This window comes from Panthera pardus, unplaced genomic scaffold, assembly GCF_024362965.1.
Source record: "Panthera pardus isolate Hobbes unplaced genomic scaffold, ASM2436296v1 HiC_scaffold_2, whole genome shotgun sequence".
Taxonomy (NCBI): Eukaryota; Metazoa; Chordata; class Mammalia; order Carnivora; family Felidae; genus Panthera; species Panthera pardus.
Window position 1 is genome coordinate 71,639,318 of NW_026526765.1, and position 7,663 is coordinate 71,646,980.

A 7,663-nucleotide genomic window follows, 5' to 3' on the forward strand; every position below is an offset into this window, starting at 1 on the left:
ATGATGAGCTTGGAAACTAAGTGGTCTGTTTAATTGGCCACAGGTGATAGTCAACGGACTGGTGTTTTTCTTAGCAGCATTTAGCAGGGCTGTTTTTTCTCAAGTGTTCTGTGATGTTAAGTAAAAACATCTATATTGCCACTGACCCAGGCAGCAGTATAGTTGCTTTAGTTAGATGAACAATTTCCTAAAATTTGGGAAGACTTACCATTCTTCAGAGTCAGACCTTGAGTGGGAAGAAAAGCACCTCTCTTTGTGGCAATCTGTTCTTTATCCAAACAACAGCAGCATCATATTATGAAGGTCTGGAGCTTTAGGATGGGGACTGAGACTTCATACTTTCAGAGAAGACTTTTCTCTGGTCTGAGTTCTGTTTTAGAGAGATGAATGTGTCAGAGACTGCTATGCATTGCCAAAATTCATTTTCTGCTCTTTCTGGGGAAACAGCTAGACTTATTTTCCAGTCTTTCTTTGGTTATGTGAAGGTATAGGATAAGAGTTTTGGCCAGTGAAAATTTGAGTAGAAGTGATCTGTGTCATTTCTTTGTCAAAGTGGTAAAGATGCAGATGTGTCTTCCCTATCTGCTGGCTGAATGGAGGCACTCCACGGACCTACATATGGGTGGGACCATGAGAGAGAAAGATCCTGAATTCCTGAATGGAGACTGCTTGAGTAGAAACACCTGTGTTGCAGTGTAACATGCGAGTGTACAGGAGTTTTCAGTCATTGAGATTTTAGGATTTACTTGCAAACAACAGCTAGCATTACTGTCCTAATTAGCCTGTCGGCCAAAGGCTGAATGAAGAGGGAAGATTCTGGAGTAAATAGGACCAGTTGGACTGCTCTTGTAATTCCGCCTAATTCTACAGTTGATGCAAGCAAGAAAAAAAAGAATTTTGAATAAATATTTATTAGGCTACAACATAAATGACAAATTAAAAGGGACAAAGATAACCTCAATATTTTAAGCTGAGAAACTGGAACAGTAGTTACCTCAAAGAGTGACATTGGAAGAAGAGCTGAAGTGGGGATAATGATTATGAAGTGGATGCAGTGAATGTTGTTTGGCATATGAACAATATGAAGAGTTGGAAATACAAAATGGGAGACTAGGTGAGAGGTTAGAGTGCAGCTTTAGATTTATGAGTCATTAACGTCTGCAAAGAAACTGAGAGGAATGGTAGATAAGAAGTATAATGGTAGCATAGATGAGGATCCTACTGTTAGAAATAGGAATAGGTAAAGAAGGCAGAAAAATAACCACTAGAGACATATAAATGAAAGACAAATGAAAGAACAATATAATATAAAAGCAGAGAAGAGTTTGCTAAGTAACTTTGCTTTGACTTTTTAAGGCTCCTTCCTGTAGACATACCTTTGCATGACTGTGAAGGATTTATATACCTATATATTGCTACTTTGTAATTTTTAAGGGATGGTCACTGGACTGGCCTACTGTAAGCCTAGGGCAAAAGAAGCATGGAAAGGCATAGGGCACATTTTGGGTTAGGTATATATTTCAACATCTATCACATATTTGTTGAGCATCTTCGATATGCTAAGCATTAAACAAAATGGGTAAAATGGGAGATGGTCATACTACTAGCCATAACACAGAGTCATAGGTGCCCTGATGTGCTCTGGGGATGCAAGGCTGGGGTTGATGAATTTCTTTCCCCTGAGACGATATGTCAGAAGGTGATATCAAAGCAAAGTAAATTTCAAACAGAGAGTGCACAATGAGCAAAGGCAAATAAGCACATAGATGGGAAAGAACTGAGGAATGGTGAGAGGTCATGTTTGGCTACTGGGTGATGAGGCTGGAAAAGGGAGGGCCTTTTGGACTTGTTCTGTAGCACTGTAGCTCTACTGAGGATTTTAAAAAGAGGAGAGACAAAGATCTCTGCTCTGGAAACATGGTTCTGGTAGACTTGAGGAGGCAGAATTAGATAGATATGGGAGAAACAGGAAACATGGAGAACTATTAAAAGACTATTGCAATTGTCAGGTAAGAAATAATGAGAGCTCAGTAAGTAGAGTGGTAGGCATGGGAAGGAAGGAGGGAACATATATGAACATGTTTTAGAATTGGAAATGGTAGAGTTTTCTGACAGACTAGATGGAGAAATGAGTGGAAAGCTTAAGAAAATTCAACACTGCTGCCTAAATTTGAGAAGCCATTAAAGGTGTAGGGCGTGAGAAATTGGTATTATATATTTAGATTATTATCCACTACATCTCATCTGGGGGAAAAATTGCCTTCAGCTTCAAGGAATATCCAGAATCCAACTGCTTCTCATCATTTCCTCCTCTATTACTCTAGAGCAAGCTACTCTTCTCTTTTGCCTGGATTATTACAATGCCTTCTAGTGTCCCTGAATCTACCCTTGGCTTTTGATAGTCTATTCTCGATGCAATAGGCAAAATTATCCTGCTAAAATATAAGGGCAAGCATCTCCTCTTCTCAATATCATTCACTAGCTTTCTACCTTCCTCAGAGTAAAACCAAAATTCTCATATAATCTACAAAGAATTGTCCAATCTGCCATCCTTTATGTTTCCCTCTCATTCACACATCCACAACCACACACCCATTATCTGCCATCTGGCTCCCTTAGCTAAAGCTTCATTGGCTTCCTTGTGATTCCTATAATAGAACAGGTATATTTCTGCCTCAGGTCCTTTGCACTTGCTTTTGTCCCTGTTGGGAATGCTCTCTCTTGGAAACTTGTATGGTTCTGCGGTTTCACTTTTTTTCAGGTCTTTACTCAAATGTCATGTTTGCAGAGAGGCCTTGCCTTCAAATGTAAGCATGCCTTTCTTCCCCTTCTCTACTTAATTTTGATTCTTAGCACTTTTCATTGTTTAACATTCTTGATTTTTACTTAATTACACCTTGTTTAATAGGCTTCATGAAGGTGGGATTAAAAACAATTTTTTTCACTCTAGCAGGCAACAATGTTATTCATTAGAATTTCTCCAAAACACTTTCAATAATATTCAAGATACATTACATAAATAATAAAGTAACAACAAAATTATTATTGCTTTTAAATGTTGAAACTGGGATTGTAGAAAGAGTTTTGAGGACATGTATTATAAAAAGCATGGTCGGGAAATGTGTCTCTTAAATGAGGTAAGGAGTTGAGGCAGAGATCAGCCATGCCATCTCTGTGAATTCCAGATCTGCATTGGGAGGCGGGATGTACATGGTGAGAGGGCTATAAGTCATTGAAGGACTCAAAGATCTCCTTATATTTATATGTCTTTGAGACAGTAAGAAGGAATTAATTCTTGCCTGTTCTCCACTCTAAGCCATGACACTGAAAATCATATGGCAACATACATCATCACTCTCCTAACATCTCCAAACAATTCACCAATGATGTAACTATAAACTGTCAGCTTTGGAGAAGTGTGTTTTAGACAACAATGGAAGTGTATGTGGAGAACATTATAATTACGTAACAACCGAACTAAAGAAATCTAATAGTGAAGAAGGTGAAGATAATAAACACTTGGCCGTGCAGATATCACGATCACAAAAGTGGTTCTCTCAGGGTGAGGCTCATCAATTGCACTTCAGGCTGTGCTGACCTCTGCAATTCCCCCAAATGTGGGAAACTTGACTGCATAATCTGTTAGGAGACTGCATTTGTGCTCCTTAAGAAAACAAAAAGAAAAACAAAAACAAACAAAAAAACAGGTGAAGATAATAAAGTCAGTCTTATGAACTGCATGATTGATTCATCCATTTGTCAACACTGATTGAATCTTTCCTTTGTGCTAGGCACTGTTTGGCAGATAGGGATGCAAGATTAACAAAAAATAATGCTCATTGAAGATAAAGCTCGCACTGTAATTAGCATCACAGGCAGGAAAATGAATAATTATTTCACTGTATAAAACACTATGACAGAGTTATACAAAAGATGCTATGGGAGGCAATGAGAAGAAAATGTCCGATCACAAAGTCTTTTGTTTGCAGAGATCCAGGATGCAACTTTGAGGAGAAAAGCAGTATACAAGGTTTTGTGCATATATTTATAGTAATAATAAATGTAAAAATAAATATAAGGAAGCATAAGGTTAAACTATTTTTTATTAGTCAAATTGATAGTTGAATTTAAAGATGATGCAGCATTTTTATAGATGATTGTGTGTTCAGCAGTTGAAAATCTGAATCTAAAGCTCAAGATAGATGTTGGGGCTAGAAAGCAGTATTTTGATGTAGATTTATAGGTGATAAAGTTATGGAAGTGAATACGATTACTCAGAGAACATAGAGGAAGATGATCCAATATCTATCTATCTATCTATCTATCTATTGGATGGGTGGGGAAGAGAAGCCTGTGACAGAAATGGTGGGAAAATATCAAGGGAGTTGGAGCCAATCCAGGAGACCCATTTTAAATATCAAGGAGGAAAAAAATTGGAGAAGGAAATTTTCAATCCTGTCAAATGCTTTGTAGCATCAAATGAAAAGACTGAAATGAAATATTACTAAAAGAAAATACTGCAGATAGCTTCTTTAATTGATGGGTAGATTCAAAGTTTTAAACTGGTTTTATTACTCTTTAGAATATTAGGCACCTTCATACCTACAAAAAGTAACTCAGGAACTAGAGAAAAAAAAATCATCAAATATAAAGTTTCCATTGTAGTCTTTCCATTGTATCAGCAAACACATTACCTGGTTTTTATTAGTCCAATAAAAGCTATGGCTTTTTCAAAAATTCAGGTTTGGATAAAGTCCACATGATTTTTGGATTTTCAAAATCTATTCAATAAGACCATAAGGAGGGTATAGCATGGATCCAATTTTATGGTATCTATATGTTTTCTCCAGGTCACTTGTTTCTTGCCCTCTTCTTTCCTAATATTTCCTATAGAGTTTCTCTGTGGTTTTCAAAATCCTGCTAGCATATTTTTGTCATACCCAACATTCATCTTATTGTGGGCTTAGATATTTTTGGAAGATCAAATCACTGAGCCTAATAAAACACAGATAATGGCATTTTAAACTATGTGGTACATCCATTTCTTAATGAGTTTAGGGGCCACACTGTCTGGTAAACGGCAGAGCGGGCACTACGGCAGATTTGGGCCGCTGGTGGGCATCAATGTGATTACTGGCTGGAAGAAATGTGGATGAGTTGGTCTATGTCTAATCCTTTTGTGGCTTCCTGTGTGACACACTGTAATGAAAACATCACCGCAAATTACAAGAATTGTCAAAATGGGCTACCAGAAGATTTTTTTCACTCTAGAGTTTGCTGACCAAAAATGTACAGTGTGTTGTGTTATATCTGTATGCTGCTCTTACTTAGTAGATGTACACAAGAGCTGAGCAATTAAGGCGTGGTAAGAAATCTTTGAAGTCAATGGATTGGGGGTCTAGCAGATAAGTGTTTCATAAATGCAAATATAGAAATAGGTTGAAAGTCAAGTTTCACTCGTAGGGCTAAAACTCTTATTTGCTTTTGAATGCTAGGTATTCAGTTTATTAAAGACAGTTATACTGTTTCTATACTTACTATTTGTGATTTTGGGTGATTTAACAGTTAAAAACACAAACTTTCTTCTATAAAACTATTTAATCATTTAGGTCCTTCTAGGAAATTTATATATAAATACATTAATTGTTTGGTTGGGCCATGCAATGTAGGTTAAAGTTCTTAGGAAAATTAAAAGATCGTAACCAATTCACTATTGAAACCACACAACTAGAGTAATAAGTGTTTTTTAGTGATTTTCTCACTTTTCCCAAGAGCTTTAGAGATCTGCAGTACTATCTTCCCATTTTACAGATTAAGTATCAGAGACAGGCACACACAGGCAGCAAAGTCAATGTCACGATTCAAACCCAGGGAGTCTGACTCCAGAGCTCATGACCTTGGCCACTCAACGAGTTTTTGCCTACCTATGCATACTTTGTGCTGCCATGTACTTTATCTCGTTTGAGTTTCTCAGCAATATGAGGCAGGTGTGGAAGGACAACTATTCCTACTTTGAAGAAGAAGTTCACAATTACATGACTTATGCAGTGTCTCATAAAAAAAAGGTGTGACAGATGACTAAATTCCAACTTTCTTAATTCTATTTTAGCCACTTGATATCCGTTAATCAACTCACTTCTTTTAGAGAAACTAGAATTTTTCCTGTAAAAAAACAATGAAATGTTCTATGTGCACTTTAAAAAATGTCATTAGCATTTCTCTAAAAGATAATAAAATATGAAAGCAAATCACACTTTTCTTTGATGCATTAATTCAACAGGTAGTTGTAAGGCAGTTTTGAAGGGCCAGAAATAGGGTTTATAGGTAGTAGCTGAGGTCATCAGAGAAAATACATCAGGTATTGTGAAAGTACCATGTTATGGTCAGCAAGGAATGAAGCCCTCAAAAGATTTTGATGTATATAATTAAGAGTTTGAAATAGTTCAAGACTGTTGCCCTTTTTAAAATAGCTACTCTCCCCAAACCTAAAAGACCAAATGAATTAAGCACACACTTAATGAATGCTTCACATGTCCAGAACAGTAGGTAGAGGAGGTCAAAGATGATTGAGACTGAGCTCCAGCTTTCCAGGAAGGTCTTCTAAATAAGGAGTAGGCAACATGGCAATAGCTTTAATATGAGACAGAATGTGAGAAGTGCCATAAGAAAAGTAAAAACTACAATGGGGTTCAAGAAAGGGTGAGAGCACATCTGGTTGGGGGCAATCTAGAAAGCTTTGTAGGGAAACATTTTGTAGGATGGGCAGGGTTCTGGCACCGGAGAGAAATGTGTGGTGTGAGGCTAGTGGGAGCTTGCAATCCACAAACTGAGAAAGTAAATGGAAGTTTATATTTTTCCTTAATTTTTTGAAATCACACTTATTTTTAATGGTTCTCTGCAAAGAAGAGAAGCATATACTGTAATTGAATCTAAACACTTCTAATTGATAAGGCTTTTCTTCCAAGGAAGATGCAGAATTGTGATCAAGATAATCTGAATGACTGTCTTTTGCAGTAAGTAGGAACTTAAAAAAAAAAAAAATGAGTGCCTAGGGGCGCCTAGGTGGCTCAGTTGGTTAAGCGTCTGACTTCGGCTCAGGTCATGATCTCACAGTCCGTGAGTTCGAGCCCCGCGTCGGGCTCTGTGCTGATAGCTCAGAGCCTGGAGCCCGGTTCAGATTCTGTGTCTCCCTCTCTCTCTGCCGCTCCCCTGTTCATGCTCTGTCTCTCTCTGTCTCAAAAATAAATAAACGTTAAAAAAAAATTAAAAAAAAAAATGAGTGCCTAAGTAATTGGCCTTTCAAGAAAAAGTCACTGGTAAGTTAAAAATAGAGTTAGTAACATCTTTGGAATTTCTTCTACTTCTCCACTTCTTAGTACAAATGACAGAGATTATAAAAGCTTAATTTTGGAATTGAAAAATGGATATTAGTGAAATGAGTAGAAAAGTGTTTTTGAATATAGTTGCAATCTACAACTTTTTATAGGTTTATTTTTAAATATGGGTCAGTGTACAAAGGTCCTCTGATTTTCACAAATATCCAAAACCTATTTTCTACCTGATAAAAATCTCACAGTTCATCATGCTAGAATGTCTGAGATTCATTAGAACATACCAAATACATTCCACTTATCAAATGAATGAAAGTACCAGAAGGTTGCTA

The 7,663-nt window shown here is 37.0% G+C and overlaps 1 long non-coding RNA gene and 1 other non-coding gene across 2 annotated transcripts in view; one reads left to right on the forward strand and one right to left on the reverse strand.

Moving 5' to 3' along the window:
- The window catches only part of LOC109267428 (uncharacterized), a 45,514-nt gene extending 45,148 nt beyond the window's left edge, over positions 1 to 366 (reverse strand). The window contains exon 1 of the long non-coding RNA XR_002080092.2: positions 209 to 366. This is a non-coding gene — a long non-coding RNA (uncharacterized LOC109267428). The remainder of the gene's footprint in view (positions 1 to 208) is intronic.
- A 3,145-nt stretch (positions 367 to 3,511) lies between these two features.
- Positions 3,512 to 3,670, forward strand: LOC128778481 (U1 spliceosomal RNA). Its single transcript, XR_008424067.1, has one exon. It is a non-coding gene; the product is annotated as a U1 spliceosomal RNA (small nuclear RNA).
- The last annotated feature ends 3,993 nt before the right edge of the window (positions 3,671 to 7,663 follow it).